Source organism: Myotis myotis, unplaced genomic scaffold, assembly GCF_014108235.1.
Source record: "Myotis myotis isolate mMyoMyo1 unplaced genomic scaffold, mMyoMyo1.p scaffold_m19_p_5, whole genome shotgun sequence".
Lineage (NCBI taxonomy): Eukaryota > Metazoa > Chordata > Mammalia > Chiroptera > Vespertilionidae > Myotis > Myotis myotis.
The window spans coordinates 33,777,254-33,794,855 of record NW_023416357.1 but is presented as its reverse complement, the minus strand read 5'-3'; the positions used below and the strand labels follow the sequence as shown (position 1 = coordinate 33,794,855).

Below are 17,602 nucleotides of genomic sequence, written 5' to 3'. Positions count from 1 at the left end.
GGTGATGGGAGTGTCTTCTGTTCTAATAGACAACTCTTGGTGAGCTAACAGGTCAGGATGGGAGTTGGTCAACAGAAAGACCAAAGACCACTCTGGGAAGGAGAGAGGGAATGGTGAATGAGTTATTGATAAGTCACAACTAGATGATGCAACCTCCATAAAAATCCCCAATATTTGGGATCAGAGAGCTTCCAGGTTGGTAAACATGTGAAGGGCCTGGGAGAACAGTGTCCCTGGAGGGGACATGGCAGCTCCATGCCCTTCCCACACACCTTGCCCTGTGTGTCTCCTCATCTGGTTGTTCATCTGTATCCTTCGTTATATTCTTTACAATAGATCTGTGTGTTTCCCTGAGTTCTGTGAGCCATCCTAGTAAATTATCGAACTCAAGGAGGGGATGAGGGAACCCCAACCTATGGCTGATTGGTCGGAAGAACAGGTGACAACCTGGGACTTGTGGTTGGCATCTGAAATGGGACAGCTAAGGCACTGAGCCCGTGTGGGAAGCACTAACTCTAGATAGATAGTGTCAGAATTTAATTGAATTACAGGTCACTCCCTCTACCCCTGGTGCTGCAGAGAACTGTGCCATGTATGTAAACCCCACACATCTGGTGCCAGAGGTATTGTGAGTAAAGAAAAACACAGGGGTACTTTTTCTAAACCGAGTTATTAGATTGAGCCCGCACTCAAGGAAAGGGGATTACACAGGGTGTAAGAACCTGGAGGCAGGGATCACTGGGGCCATTTTAGAGGGGGACCATCTATGCTAAAGTAAGTCAGCTTTACTATTCATGTTTTCAAATGGTAAGGAAAGACCATACCGTATCACATTGTGACAATGCTTTTTAAAGTTGGGTTTTATGTTCCAATAGCACTGATAAACATTCCTGCCAGAGCCCACGCCCCGAGGAGAAAAGGATGTTAGCTTTCAGAGAAATGGAATGGTGGAACATGCACCTTTTCTCATTTGTCCTCTGCCTACTCTTGTCATGCTTATATGTTGCCTCCTCACTCGCCTTAGGCTTGGCCATCTGACTTGCTCTGGCCAGTGGGACGTGAGGTGAAGGAACACAGTGCCAGTTCTGAGTTGAACTTTAAGAGGCATTGTGTGTTCCCACTGACCCTCTTGCCCTCCTGCCTGCCAGAATGAAAACACACAGAATGAGAGGCACAGGACACAGACCCCACCCAGAATCAAGTCTAAGCCAGCTGAGCCACCGTGAGCTGCAGACCTGCAAGCAAGCAGCGTGTCCTTGCTGTGGTCAGCCTTGACAGTTTGTGGTGTATTGGGGACAGCGAGGATAGAGCCAACTTCCCAAAGAGTATCTAGTTCTGTCAGTATTCTGTTTCCAAATCCCACTGAGACTGATGGAGCCCAGAGGATACTGTGTTTCAGGAGCAATGGTCCCCAAGGCTGACTGTATGACTCTAGAAAAATTCTCAGTGCTGCCTGGCCGGTGTGGCTCACATCGACCTATGAACTAGTAAGTCATGGTGCGATTTCTGGTCAGGGCACATGCCTGGGTTGCGGGCTTTATCCCCAGTGTGGAGCGTGCAGGAGGCAGCCAATCAATGATTCTCTCTCATCTTGATGTTTCTATCTCCCTGTACCTCTCTCTTCCTCTCTGAAATCAATAAAAAATTTCATTTAAAAAGTTCTCAGTGCCTTCAGTAAAGACTTTAGCAAGAAAGGATTTTTTTTTAAACCACTGATGACAAGCTATTGTCTTTAAAACTTAGGAAATGTTCAGTTTCTAAAATTTCAGATATCATATTTTACCTCTGTCCAAAACTTTTCAATTTGGTTTACTTTTTAACTGAGATAATTGCCATTGAATCCAAATAGTGGAAAAGGAAACTCCTAAAATGAAATAGTGAGTGGGCTGATTATTATTAACTCAGTAGGATAGCTATTTAGATGGCTATGTGATTGTGCTATGTCTCTGAACACAGAGGAAAAACCTGAAAGGGAAGTGGTAAACAACATATTGCCTCTCAACATCTCTGGGAACACTGATGTAAATGAAGCAATTATATTTCTTATCTCAAAAAGAGCAAAGCAAAACAAAACACTGAACAATGTGGGAGACACTCATTACAGAGTTTAATTTTTTAAACATTTTTGTTTAATTTATTTGTTTCTTAATCCTTTGCCTGCATAGTCAAAGAAAAGCCAAGGTTGAAAAATTGTTTAATGCTATGAGGATCAGAAATTATCTTGATATAGTATTTGGGTTATTCTGGAATATCGTGTGTGTGTGTGTGTGTGTGTGTGTGTGTGTGTGTGTGTGTGTTAGCCTTGGTATTTTTTAAATGCTCTCCAGGAGATTGTAATCCAGGTAAACTCTACATTTGCAATCCTCTGGTGAACTCTAAATTCCAATTATAAGACAGGCTCAGAGGTCTACCTGGATCATACCTTCCATTAGCCCAAGCCAGCTAGCATTTCATTCTGATTCCATGTTTACTGAGCAATTCCCTGCTCACTGGAGTTCGGCTAGAGAAGGAGTTCACACTCATCAACTTCTTGTGATGATTCTCTTGCACATTCTAAAAGAGCTTCTTGTCATGATTTTCCAATTTATGATGGAAAGAATACGTTCAATTTTTTGACATGAGAATTTCCAGTCTGTGGGACGTTATACTTCTCACAGTAAATAAATGAATCAGAATTCCTGTGCTCATTCTAGTCCCCTGTGGATTTTAATTATCATGGTCTGTCTTTCAGCCCTTAGTGCAAACAAGTTCCTTGCCTGGGGACTTCAAAGTAGAAGGCGAGATTTAGCAGGCTTTCCCTACAGGCCCAGCTACCCTGCTTTTGCCTGCTCCTAGTGTTTACATCCTGCAGCTCAATTAAATCTCTCTAAAGTGCAGTTTTGGTCCTGTTACAATTCTGCTTAAAAATCTTTCAGGCCTGGCTGGCATGGCTCAATGGTTGAGCATCGACCTATGAACCAGGAGGTCTCAGTTTGAATCCCGGTCAGGGCACATGCCTGGGATGTGGGCTCGATCACCAGTGTGGGGTGTGCAAGAGGCAGCTGATCAATGATTCTCTCTCATCATTGCTGTTTCTATCTCTATCTCTCTCCCTTCCTCTCTGAAATCAATAAAAATATACTTTTTAAAAATATCTATCAGGACTTCCTCATTGCCTCTGGCCCCAACCTACTTTTCTTCACTCGGTGCTTTCCTTGAGAACCCACTCCTATGCTCCAGGCAAACTGAAGCTTGTAAGCTCCACATGTTCCTGCCTATTTAATCGTAATATAAATATCTGATATGCAGGATGGTCTTAGGTGACCTCTGTGAAAGGGTCGTTCGACCGCCAAAGGGGTCGCGACCCACAGGTTGAGAACCGCTGCTAGCCATAAGCGAACTATTCCTTGTAGGCATTCCTTTATCAATACCAACCCAATGGGTTTTCTCAGTGTAGACCTCTCTCCATGCCCTCCTACTAGCTGGTCCCCCTCTAAATTTTATTCATGTCTGAACTTGTGGAGGCTTTTTGTGACTCCTAAGCATCAATGAGCTTCCTAATATATGTTCCATAATGCTCTTTACTTGTCTGTTGTGACAATCATCACATTGCAATTACTTGCCCAGAATCCGTGATCCCTGATGGTCTGTGAGTTTCATGAACATAAGGACAAGTCTATTTTATTCATTGCTGAATATCAAGCCTCTAGCACCGTGCCTGGCACATAGTAGGTACTAAATATGTATTTGTCAAATGGATGTTGAATGAATTCAATTTCAATTCAAAAAATTTCATTAAGCACCTTCAACATCCCAGACAGTGTTCTAGGTGTTTGAGTTTTATCAGTGAATAAAGAGAAGACAAAATACTGCCATTTGCAACAACATGGATAGACCTTGAGGATATTATGCTAAGCGAAATAAGTCATTCAGAATAAGCTAAGGATCATCTGATTTCTCCCATATGTGGGATATAAAACTGAAACTCATAGACATGAACAGTAGTTTGGTGGTTACCAGAGGGAAGGGTGTGGGGAGTAGTAAAGGGTAAAGAGGGCCAAATATATGGTGACAAAAGATGATTTGACTTTGTGGTGGGCACACAGTGCAATATACAGATCATGTGTTATTGAAATGTACACTTGAAACTATATAATCTTATTAACCAATGTAACTCTAATAAATTTAATTAAAAAAACATAAAATAAAGATCCCTTCCTTCATGGAGCTCAGCTCCTAGCAGGGAGAGACAAACAATACAGATGATAGTAAGGAAATTATATATGTTAGAAAGTGATATATATATGCTATGGAAAAATGACAAGGTAAAGTAAAATGAAAATGAAAAGCTAAAGTATAAAGAAAAAATGGAGGTGCGTAATCTGCAGCATTAAATAAGGTGGTCGGGGGGTCCAATTGCAATGGTGGCTTTTGAGCCAAGGCTTAAAGGAGCGGAAGGGGTTAGTCATGCAGGCATCTGGGCTAGGGGTAGAGTGGCTAGGAGGGATGACCCGTGCAAAGGCCCTGAGAATTCCTGGTGTGTTGGAGAAATAGCAGGAGGCAGTGTGTCTAGAGCAGGGGTGGGCAACCTTTTTGTGAGTGCGTGCCAAAACCAGCAAAATCTCTGACTCAAAATTCTTCTGCATGTCAACCCTAATTTTTTGAGAACATGTTACGCCTACTTGATATCTCTTAAGGTGTACGTATGTGAAGAACCTTGAAGAAATAATAAAATTCATTCGAGCGACAAAAACACAGTATATGATGATGAAAAATACATTTATTTTTTAATGTATACATGTACACTGATAGTCCGACAGAAAACTTTATGACTCCGTTTGATATTATCAATGGGACTTTTGCTGCTGCATCACTGATGACAGAGATTTTACATCAGGTTTATATTTCGTGACCTTCAGAGATATGCACGAGCTACTACTTTCATCCGTCAGGCTACTCCTATTATGAGACTTAACAAAATTCATCACTGAGAACAAAGATTCACAAGCGTATGTGGATGAAACCAAAACACTGGTCAGATCTAGGAAGGCAGGGGGAGTTAAGGCAGAGGCATAGAAATTGCTCTTCCCCTCTCTCGTCAATCCATGTGTATGGTCTTTAAGATAACTTGTTATGTAAAATTATTTATCTAAGATGCACCTACACTGAATTTATCTGAAAAATAAAGAAGTCGATATTAAGAAAAAAATTGTAAATGGAAGATTATAAGAGAGGGCTTCACGTGCCAGCAAAAGTTACTGGCATGCCATGTTTGACACGAGTGCCAGGGGTTGCCCACCCCTGGTCTAGAGCAAGTGAGCAAGGAGAAGGAGAAGAGTAACATCATCTCAGAGGACTTTTGGCCATTTGTAAAGACTCTGGCTTTCATGATAAGTTGAAAGATAAGCTATTGTGGGGTTTTGGACATGATCTGAGTTATCTGACTTAAGTTTTACAAGAATTACTCTGGCAGCGAGGTTGATAATAGTCTAAGGTAGGAGGGCAAAAGTTGAAGTAGAGAGATCAGTTAGAATGTAAGAAAACCTGACAGGACCAGGTTACTTAGATCACAGTGGTAGCTTTGAAGATGGTGAGAAATGATAAAGTTTTAAGTTTTTTAAAAACTTAAACATATTTACTCTAATTTTGTTCCAAAAATGTTTGCATATGAGATGTGAGAGAGAGAGAGGAACCACAGATGACTCCAAGGTTTTAAGCCCGAGTTAATAGAAGAATAGAGTTGCCATAAACTGAGAAAAGGAAAGTTGTAGGTTAAGTAGATTTGATGGAATGGGGGGTGGGTGGGCGGTAGAGATCAGAAGTTCAGTTTTGGATAGGTTGGACATGAGATGTTTATTAGATGTTCAAGTTTGGGTATCAAGAACCCAGTTGGATATGTGAATCTCAAGTTCAGAAAGAAGGTCTCGGTTGGAGCTATAAATTTGGGAGTTATCAGCAAGAAGGTGGTATTTAGAGTCATCAACCTAGATGAGATCATCAAGGGGGTGACTGTAGACAGAGAGCAGAAGAGGACGACAATCAAGTTCTGGCACATGTCAGCATAAAGAAATATGAGAGAAGCTGAAGAACTAACAAAGGATTCAAAAAGAGACAGAAGAGAGAGGATGAAACCAAGAGTGCGTGTTCTGGAAGCCAAGAAAAGACTGTATTTCAGGGAGAATGCTGGGTTGTGACAAATACTGCTAATAAGTCAGATAAGGACTGAGAACTGGCCATTACATTTAGCATTTGATCATGAGTGACCTTTCTGAAAGAGGTTTTGGAGGAGTAGTGGGGGTAAGAACTTTTTAGAGTGGACTTAAGAGAAAATGGAGGAGAGGAATTCAAGGATGAATGAATGCACAGCCTTGATCTCATTCTACCTTCTGTTAACATCATTGTCTTCACCTTTTCTCCTCTTCTAGGTTATACAATCCTTGAAGACAGGAAGAAGCGGTGTCTTTGACACCTGCACAGCATGGAAGTGGCACAGCACCAGCATACAGCAGGCACGCAATAAATGTTGGTTGACTGACTGATGGGCTGCATGAACATTAAGGGTGAAATTATCCTTATTTCTTATCCTTTTTGCCTTCTCCTGTTTCCTTTATAATTTTCCTTCCCTTCTCCTCTCCCATCTAGACAGATGCCCAGTGTCCTCCTGCCCCAGCTTTTCCCATCCTCCCTGCACCCCTCATCGACTTGACCAGGGGTCCTCAAACTTTTTAAACAGGGGGCCAGTTCACTGTCCCTCAGACCGTTGGAGGGCCGAACTATAGTTTAAAAAAAAACTATGAACAAATTCCTATGCACACTGCACATATCTTATTTTGAAGTAAAAAAAAAAAATGGGAACAAATACAATATTTGTATTTGCATGTGGCCCACGGGCCGTAGTTTGAGGACCCCTGGACTTGACAATTTAGCCACATTGAACCTAGTCCCTCAGGAAGGCCAAGAGGGTAAAAACAAGATAGCTAATCTAATAAAAGAAGCCAACCTGGGAATCTAGCATTTCATAGGGGCTTGTAATGGGTAAAATCCACCTAAGAAATGTATTCTAAGGCTGGGTGGTAAAGGAACCAGATCTCACAATACAAGAAAAAGAGCTTAAAATATGAAAGTGTAGTTTTTCCCCTTCCTTTAATATGAATTACACGCAGCTAACAGGAATGTTAATCAGCTGTTTCTAATAGAGTCAGAAAACAGACCAAATTGCCTTCTCATGGTATTAGCTTTTAAAGTTGTAAAAGAGAATTACATTTTTAAAATGAGGCATGGGCCCATCTGTCTAATGATTTAATGTACTTTCTTCAAATTCATCACTGTAATGGGTTGGTTTTAGGCTGCCATATAGTCTTTAATTAATTCTGGAGTATAGTATTTAAATTTCTGGATTTCATTCATTCATTTACTTAAGGGATATTTATATCTGTTAGACACTGTGGTTCAACAACAACAACAATAAAAATGCATTTAAAGCAAAGGCCAGATAATATCAGTTTAAGAATTAGCAGCCACTGTTGCCCATTAGGGTTGATAGGCTAAAACTAGAAGTTTTCCTGTTCCCTTTCTATCCTCTCCTTTGCAATTATGATACACAATTCAACTATGAGCCTCAAACAGTTAAAAGTATATTTTGAACAACTGAATCCTCAACAGATAGAAGCTGTTTGCGATTGGAAACGAAAACATTACGGTACAAAGAAAAAAATGAACATAGTTCAATTATTTAACAACCAATGAGAAAATTCAAGCAACAGAATTACCCAGGTGTGAAGTCTGAAAGCAGCTTGATAAATACCGTCCACCAGCTTGGAGGTAAGAATGGTATGAATTCAATAAACCAAATTATTTCTGCAGGGAGAAAGCCACAGGAAGGGCACCGAGAACATTTCTGTCATCTGGGTCTCTTATATTTCCAGGCAATCAGCAAAAAGTGACCATGATTTTTCCTTGTTTACAAAGACTGCCTGGAAGCCAAAGGTTAGCGTCTGGGGCGAACAGACAGGCCTCAGGAAAGTGAAAGGATCTGAGTGCAAACTGTAAACGATTTGGTCATTAAAGAACATAAGTGCATACATCATAAATTCATTAGATTTTAATCAAAGGAACACCGAAAAAGATGAAGAAGTAAATCCTAACTGCTGAGCTTATTCAGGAAATAGAAGGATTATCTGCTCGGGAAAGTGTAATAGTCATGGTTTGGCTAATCCAGTGGTTCTCAACCTCGGCTGCACATTAGCATCACCTGGGAATCTTTTTAAAATCCTGATTTCTGGGCCTCATTCTGGAGGTGGGCCAGGCGAGGCTGCACCAGCTGTAGCCATTCAAGCTTGTTCTTGTATTGTTCAGGCATTTTTGCAATAAGACCGAGTTAAAATCAGCTAGTTTTTTGCATTTCTTTTTGCAGCCCTCCCCCAACAATCAAGCTATCAGAACAACAAAATAAAACCCAAACAGTCTCTCAGTAAGAACATTTTATGAGTTTCTTCTCTGTCATTATTCTCTTTGGCTGAGATCTCCTTTTTTTGACATGCATATTTATCTTCTTTGCAATGCCTGGATTCATGGTCTTCTTCCATCCACTGTAGTCATAATTTAGCTGGATAAAAGGTAAAGAGCAAGTCCATTTTGAAAGTCAATTTGTCATTTTTTACATTTTAAACTATTTTTGTTCAGTCTCAAAATCCATTTCAGATACATTTAAAAGTTAGACTAATAAAATACTAACATTTAGAAATCAGAATAAAATATAATTAACAGCTATGAAAATTGTGAAGGGATATCTTTATAATTATAAGCTTAGAAATAATAGATATAATAGTAAAGGAAATACTGACAAATTTGAGTGCATACAAAGAACAGCCTTTGCACGTAAAAAACAAAAAGAAGTTACAGTATTTATTTTATGACCTCTTGAAGAAGAATGAATTCATCTCTGCAGTGTCATCAGCTCTTCTATTATTGCTTTTCCTATAACAAAGGCCTTTTATAATATACTTTTAAAAATCCTCAATGTCAGTAAAAATAAATCATAATACATCATAGACCATAGAAGACTGAACAAATGAGAAAAGAACACTACGCCTTAAAAACATAAATGAGCAAATTCTACAAATAGTCAAATTCTCACAAGAAGAAATCCATGGACTCAATAAACATATTAGAAAAAAGTTCAAATTCATTAGTGAACAAAGAAATGAAAACCAATCAATGAGGTGTACTTCTCCCCCCACCCCACTTAATTAGAAAATCATATAATTACACACATTTCTTGTGAAGGTACAAGATAGTGGCTGCACAAATTGCTTCAAAATGTGTGGACCCAATGTTGTGTCCAAAATGTTGGATCTACTATAGTTCAAGAGCTATAAAAATGTCGAAGTATCTGCTCTCTGCCAAAGTGACAGACTAGCCTGGGTGCCAGTCTCCAACACTCAAGGCTCTGGTGTAACTGTAACTATAGAAGTGAGAGGATGGCATGGATCCCAGGAACCAACATCACCAACAATAGTAATCACTGAAAAATCCACTGAGGATCCTTGCTTTGATTGACTATTATGTTGAGAGTTGCAAAATGTTCATTTCCTCCTTCTACCATTTCATCTACATTTATTAGCTGCATTCTTTTATAAAAAGGAACTTGCCTTTTTTTTCTTTTAAATATAACTATGGACTTTTGGAGGTTATAATTCACTGTCATCATTATTCCACATTTAACCAGTGGAAGTCTCTATGTCCCTTTGATATGACCCAATTAGTTTTTGAGCACTTCTTTTTTTTGAAAATCTTTATTGTTGAAAGTTTTACCTATGTCCCCTTTTTCCTCCCATTGACCCCTTATAGCCCCCTCCCCCGCATCCCCCAACCCAGCTGAGCATTTCTTTGGTTTGTGAGACAAGATGTTCAGGGCTCACATTGAACTTTTTCTGCCCTTGACCTGGAATCAGCCATTTCCAAGATGTGCTATTCCTTTTAGTGGGGAATGGTATTTAGAAACGCATCTGGGTCAGAGGTTCTCAACCTGTGGGTCGCGACCCCTTTGGCGGTGGAACGACCCTTTCACAGGGGTCGCCTAAGGCCATCCTGCATATCAGATATTTACATTACGATTCATAACAGTAGCAACATTACAGTTATGAAGTAGCAACGAAAATAATTTTATGGTTGGGTCACAACATGAGGAGCTGTATTTAAAGGGCCAGAAGGTTGAGAACCACTGGCTTAGATGCATCTTTAATGATGAGATTTCTGGCATTGCTATCATTATTTTTTTATTTTTTATTTTTGCCAGGGTCCTGTTGGAGTAGTCATGGCCTTCTGGAAGCTTCTCCAAGCACACTGTGTATAATACTATGTATAACATTTGTCACTTGAACGCACAAGGCTGGCCTGTGAGTCAGACACATTCCTGGAGCTTCAGAAAGCTGAATAAGACTGAGAAGGGGCGATTAGAGCAGAATCTACATCTTAGTTTCAACCTCAGTGTCATAGAACAAAAATAACTTTAGGAAAAAATTATGTTTTTTTTCCCCACTGACATTTCTACTTCGTTTGGGTCATTGAATAGACAGACATAATCCAAAGCTAAAACTTCTTCCAGATGTATTCTTTATGCCCTCATTTATTCCACCCACAGAATTCAGTCTATTCTAAGGTGACTGTAGTCTATTCTAAGGCTTTATTTGTCTCTAGGCCTTAGGCCTGTACCAGAATAAACTTTCTTCTGGCCTTAACAGGAGAATGTGGAATACCCAGTTACTGAATGTGAACATGTGTGGTCTGTGTAAATTCTTTGTAGCATAGCCCGGTTGGTGTGGCTCAGTGGTTGAGCATCAATCTATGAACCAGGAGGTCACTGTTCGATTCCCAGTCATGGGAACATGCCCAGGTTGCAGGCTCTATCCCCAGGAGGGGGCATGCAGGAGGCAGCTGATCAATGATTCTCTCTCATCATTGGTGTTTCTATCCCTTTTCCCCTCTCCCTTCCTCTCTGAAATCAATAAAAATATAATTTAAAAATTTATTTTTAGCAAAAATACCAATGTATCATTCATACCCAATTTAATTTTCTAGTTTTAAACTCTCTTGCTCCAGCCATGCTGAGTGGACATAGGTGATCCTGTCCAGAGATAGTCACCTCACTCTATCAGATTCCTTTTCTCAAGGATTTGAATCAAGAGACCTAGAGGGAGGGTCCAGTCATTGGCGGTCTAATGTGAAGTTGGGCCAATGGCCCAATATAAGATGAGGGAATAAAGAAAAATGACTGAGGTGATGACAGTTGGAGTAGACTGTAGAAAGAATCAAAGAAGAAGGAGACCACACCATCACTAAGACAGAGAGTTTCCAATAGTCCCACCCTCCGTCTCATTGTCTTGGAATCTGTGAAGTTTATGTAGCCTTGAAATTAACTTCTTTCTTTAGTAGGATTAGTTTGATTGCTCTTTGAAACTGACAAATCTTGGCTTAATATTATACTATACTAGAGGCCTGCTGCACACAATTCATGCATGGGGGAGGGGGGTGTCTTTCAGCTCAGCCTGCACCCTCTCGCAATCTGGGACCCCTCGAGGGATGTCTGACTGCTGGTTTAGGCCCGATCCCACGCGGGATTGGGACTAAACCAGCAGTCCAACATCCTTCTTGAAATCTGGGACCACTGGCTTCTAAGCGCTCGCCTGCCTGCCTGACCACCCCTAACCACTCTGCCTGACTGCCTGATGCCCCTAACTGCTTGCTGCCTGTCTGATTGCCCCTAACCACCTCTGCTTCAGCCCCCCGGCTTTGTCTGGATTTGGATGTTCAGAGGGTCATTCGTCTGTCTGGTTTAATTAGCATATTATGCTTTTATTATTATAGATAATGGTGCATGCTTTATTTCAATTCTTTTTTGATATAAGATACCTTTGTGTTTTGGGTTATTTTTATCTGTAGTTATCAGATAAAAAGACATTGTCAAATATTTGCTTAGAAAAAACTGCTCTATAAAATATTAACTAAATATGACATCTTGTTTTGCAAGAGCAATCAAATATTTGTGAATCTTTGCCACTCTAGCTAAGATTTGGATCAATCAATCTACAGTTGACCCTGAATAACATGGGTTTAAACTGCATGGGTCCACTTATCTGTGGATTTTTTCCATCTTGTAAATAAACTGTGTAAATTTACAGCATTGATAAATATAGTATAGTACTGTAAATGTATTTTCTCTTCTTTTCAATTTTCTTAATAACATTTTATTTTCTCTAGTTTACTTTATTGTAAGACTATAGTATATGAAACATATGCAAAATATGTATTAATCAACTTTATGTTATTGGTAAGGCTTCCAGTCAATAGTAGGCTATTAGTAGTTAAGTTTATACATGGGTTTTTGTCTGCACAAGAGTTGGCACCCTTAACTCCAACATTGTTCAAGGGTCAACAGTAATCCAACCAATCAGAAGGCAGTAATACCTCAATCCTTTATAGGCCTCATATGTGTGTCCAGCTATGCTAGCTAACAGAATTGGTAGCTCAACTGTAGTGGTGCCCATTGTGGAGCCAATCAATATTCATCAGAACATAAATGTTTATGGTTAGTGAGTCAAGAAAATAAAAATATAAAATATAAAGATATAAAAGGGGTAGACATTTTTAATTGGAGAAGATAAAAATGCAACAAAAGTGACCGGCGGAATGCAGTTTGGTGTATATTTGATCTCCAGGGTCTGGCCAGTTCCAGAACTGCCTAATTGGCTCCAGGCCTGGCCCCCTGGTATCATTCTTGCTCCAGAGTTTCCTGTGGGATCAAGCTGGGATCATACTGATTGAGCCCACATCTTTACCTGGCTTTTCCCCTGACCTCATCCTGCTTTCCCCATCCCTACAGGCTTTCCCTGCAGGCATTTTCTCAATGAAACAACTTGCACAGTAATTTGCATCTCAGTTCCATTTCTAGGGAATCCAGCTTAAGACAGTCATCTCACATTTGACCTGACTGAGCAAAGATGGTCTTCCACTTTGCTGTTGTCTGTGGATTTGTTAGCACATCAGAGGAGGGATAACTATCCAGGCTGATCCTTTCATATTCAGTTACAGGCACATTTTGTATGATTGCACGTTCTTTATTGCACTTCACAGATATTGAGTTTGTTTTTTATGAATTGAAGGCAAGACCTTCCACCAGCAAAATGATTATGATTTGCTTTATTGCGACACTGGCTTTACTGCCACAGTCTGGAACCCACAGTATCTCGGAGGTATGATTGTACAGTTTTCCTCTGTGAGAATTCTTCATCTCATCACATATGTTTACCATTTAGCACCTGGTGCCAGAACTCTCTTCAGAGTTGTCTTCATGTCTTTATTTGGAAAATGCCTTGATGAGCTGTATGAGGATGAAGGGAAAGACCCCGAGGGCATGTATTTAAAGAGAATGATAAAACTAAAAGGTAGGTAAGTTATTTGCATAAGAATAAACAGAATTTATACTGGGGTGAATCTAAAAGGACAGAGGATTCAGAGAGGAGAAAGAGATTTGGCAATAGGACAGAGGAAGTAAATTCCCAATAGTAGCTGGAAGACATTTAAAACTAAGGACATCTAATAGTTCGTTGTAAGTTGTGTTGTTATGAAGCAAACTTCCTATAACTAAATCTTCAGTGTAAATTTAACAACCTTGTGATGGGGTAAAGAAAAAGTCAGGGCAGTAAAAATGCCAGACCTTTGCTGACACCTACAACTAGTAGTAACAACATACCTTCACTGGGACAATGGGCCAAGTGTCCTGGCAGCAACTAGCAGTAAAGTGAATGATGGCCCTGGGAATCCTAACAGAGACAGAGAGGTGCAGCTCTGACATGAAACTGACTTAGGAAAGGTATGAAACAAATCCTCCTTTCCCCTGAAGAAAAGACAGGACAGGGAGAGAAGGCTGGAATCTGGATCACACACACACACACACACACACACACACACACACACACACACGCAGTCAGTACCTCCTAACTATTGTAAACTCACAGACTTTACTGAAATTCTGCCACAGAGAAACACAAAGACTTTAAATGTGTTATGTAACCTTTACTTGTCTTTCTCCCCAACCCCACACAATAGACAACATCAGAGACTATTAGTGTTGTCCTTGGGAGGATGAAGTGCTTTTGGAAAGTGTACCCTGGAATAAACAAAAGATAAGCACAATTTGGGAACTAAAAATAATTTCCTAAGAGGAAAGAGTACCTTTCTTTCCTCCTCTCTAAGTCCTACTGACTATTTTATGTCCTGTCTCAAACATACACCTTTGTAAAGGGCCTGCTGACCTATTCTCAATCAGCAATGACCTCTTCCTGCTTTGAGTCCTCTGAAGCTTAGAGTTTGAAGAGTTCTTACAACACATTTACCTGACAGAACATCAAGAGTTTTACTGGCCACATGGAATTCTTCACACCAAGAAAGTCAATTCATGTGACAGGCCATGTCTAATTCAGAGACAGGGTTTTAGAATCTATAAAATAATTACTAATAAAAGGGTAATATGCTAATTAGACCAAATAGACTGGACGTCCTTCTGGATGTCCTTCTGGACGTCTTTATGGACAAGGCCACAGTGGCTGCGAGGGCCGAGGAGGGCAGGCAGCCGCAGCAGCTGTGAGGGCTGAGGAGGGCCAGTGGCCAGCAGTGGTAGCAGCAGCAAGGTGATGGGGGTGGTGCCTTCCCCTGATCACCTGGTCACCTCCCGCAGAGAACCAACCTAAGCCATCAGTAGTGCATCCCCTAAGGGCTCCCAGACTGTGAGAGGGGGCAGGTTGGGCTGAGGGACCCCCCTGCCCCGCCCCAGTGCACAAATTTTCGTGCATCGGGCCTCTAGTATCTTTATAAACTCTAAAAATACAAGAACAACAGTTAATGGGTATATAGCATGTGCTGTGTATAAATACTTTGCTCATACTGACTCATCTAATTCTCATTGTGATCCTATGAGATAAGTACAGCTCTTATTCTCATTTAATAGGTAAGATAAATGAAAAACAGAAATGCTAACTGGCTTCTCTAAGGAAATAGCAAAGCTAAGATTGAACCCAAGCAGTCTGCCCTAAACTGGTAAGCCATAGTGCCTGTTGTATAAATTTTAAAATCCTGGCTCACAAATTCTATTCTTCTCCCAACAAAACACTGTAACAGCTCCCATGACAAAGCTCAGGAGGGCAGACGAAAGTGAACAGGATCAGGAAAACAGATTATTTTCCCCCTCTGTTCTGGGAAATCACCAACCGTAAATCCTGAGCTCTTGGTATTCTTCACTTTTTACCAAAAAGATTATGCATCATAAATATTAGTGGATCTGGGCCTTTGCTATATATCTTGTTGCCCCATGTCAGCCTTCAAAGGTCATAAACATACATCAGATAGGTGCTGGAGTGAGTCCCAGGTCCAGAAACATGTATATTAAGGTAACTATTCTGCCTTGTTCTTACACAAGATAAGACAGATATGTGCCCACTCAGTCACTAGCTGTTAAAGAGATTCTTTTTAAACAATAGGGAACAGAGCAAATTTGAACATTGTCTGCCTTCTCAATTATTCTATTTTAATATTTATAATGAATAGAATTGATCTGTATGTTGATTATGTAATTATTTGTTTTTTCCAAAATATATATTTTATTGACCTCATAGAGGGAGAGAGAGAGAGAGAGAGAGAGAGAGAGAGAGAGAGAGAGAGAGAGAGAGAGAGAGAGAAACATCATTGATCGGCTGCTTCCTGCACACGCCCCACTTAGAATCAAGTTCACAACCTGGGCATGTGCACTGACTGGGAATCAAACCATGACCTCCTGGTTCATATGTCAATTCTCAACCACTGAGCCATGTCAGCTGGGCTACTATGTAATTATTTGTATATCTTCTCATTTTTCCTCACTGTATTGAAGAACTAAAAGGCAAGACAGAATCTTTGTGTCCTCTGTATTACCTTGTACGATGCCTTGCACCCTAAAAACTCATTGAATTGGACTAAGTATATTATGTATGTGTTGAATCTGACAAGGTTTGGGCAGGAAAAGGAAAGAAATCAAGAAGACAAAGAACCAAAAGAGAAATAGGATGAAGTTTAAAGAAGGAACTCTTTACAAAGATGTGGGTTGAGGGAAGGTGGAGAAGCATATTGTCCCAAATAGCTTCTATTTCTTATATAGTTAAGGCCTGTCACCTATGTTGAGGTGCGGGGGGTTCCCATATAGGTGCTGCTCCTAAGTGGGACATGCACAGGTGGTCTGGACCATCTGCTTGAGGCTTGTGCCAATACCTTCTGGTCAGACACTTTCACAGAGACAGCACCGAGATCTGAGCCGAGCCGGAGAAATTACACACAGACAAACAGGTTAGATGCAAGCACACAGGGGGTTTATTTACCAGTTCCTGATGGGTCTCAGGCACCGGGAAGCATCCACCCGGTGATGCTCACTGATACACACAAAGGGGTAGACGATGCCGTTGGCTGCTGGCTCTTTCTTCAATCGACAGTTAATTGGGCAGAGTTTCATGCTGGGAACCGAAATGTGAGCACACACAGGTCCTCACGCTCTGGCGACAGGAGAGCTATGCGCTGCTGAGTTGATCAGACTGTCTGGTTATATACCCCTCTGTAGGCGTGGTCTTCGTTGGTGTGTGTGTTACCAGCGGCTGCCATGTGTGGATCCACCCGGGGTCTGTTAATCTATGGGTGTGTACAGGCTTTGGGCGTTCCCATCAGATAGGTTGTTTACCAGTACTAGTTGGGTTACAAGGGTGCATTCTTGGGTCTCACACAGTATTCCTATATCTAACATTAGGCACTATAATAATTACTATAACAGTCCACACAGGGTTACATGCTTTAAGTCTTACATTCTAAGGTCCTAATATTAAGTACCGTAATGATTACTATAACACATGTAGGGGCTAGAAAAAGCAGAGAGCTTTCTCCTTCTCGGGGTCTGAAGGGACAAGTAGAGGGCGTGGCTGCTGGAATCTGGCAAGAACTGAAGCTGTAGGAGAAAGGCTGTCTAGCAAGAGCTGTCAACTTGGGTGGGGGAACACAGACACTGCTAAACTGTGACCTAGCAGAGACAGAGAGAGGGGGAAAGAGGAAGAGGTGATGGAGCAAATACCTGGACCTCTATCTCTTCCCATAATCAGATCCCCTGGAGTAGCCTCCCAATGGCCCAGTCAACTGGAAGCCAACAGACAGTGTGGGTACAGTTAGATAGGTATAGGGCAAGGTTCATTTATTCATTCAATACCTGTTGATTACTTAGTATGTGCAAAGCATGGGACTCAGCAACGTGAAAGAAACAAATATAAAAAATGGCACAATTGCTATTTACATTTTGAAAATGATTCATAATGGATTGCACCAAAAAAACTTTTACCTGTTTAAAACCTGAAGAGCGCAGTGCGGGTGGGAGTCATTCACACCAGAGGAGCTGAGGGGGTGCTGGGACCAAAGGCGAGGAGGGCCACCATCCCACTCCCTTCCTCTCTCCCCTTGTGGCACACACCACGCTTTGAATGTTTAAGTGTTCCCAGTGGGCTTGAATGCAAAGTGACAATTTGCTCTTCTCAGCTCCTCACCATCACTCCTTAGAGAAAAA

The 17,602-nt window shown here is 40.9% G+C and overlaps 1 long non-coding RNA gene across 1 annotated transcript; it reads right to left on the bottom strand.

The window, feature by feature from the left end:
- Positions 1-8,446: 8,446 nt before the first annotated feature.
- On the bottom strand, positions 8,447-16,888 carry LOC118656957. The gene is made up of 2 exons (XR_004967776.1): positions 16,383-16,888; positions 8,447-8,584 (listed from the first exon to the last, which is right to left on the bottom strand). It is a non-coding gene; the product is annotated as an uncharacterized LOC118656957 (long non-coding RNA).
- Positions 16,889-17,602: the final 714 nt, after the last annotated feature.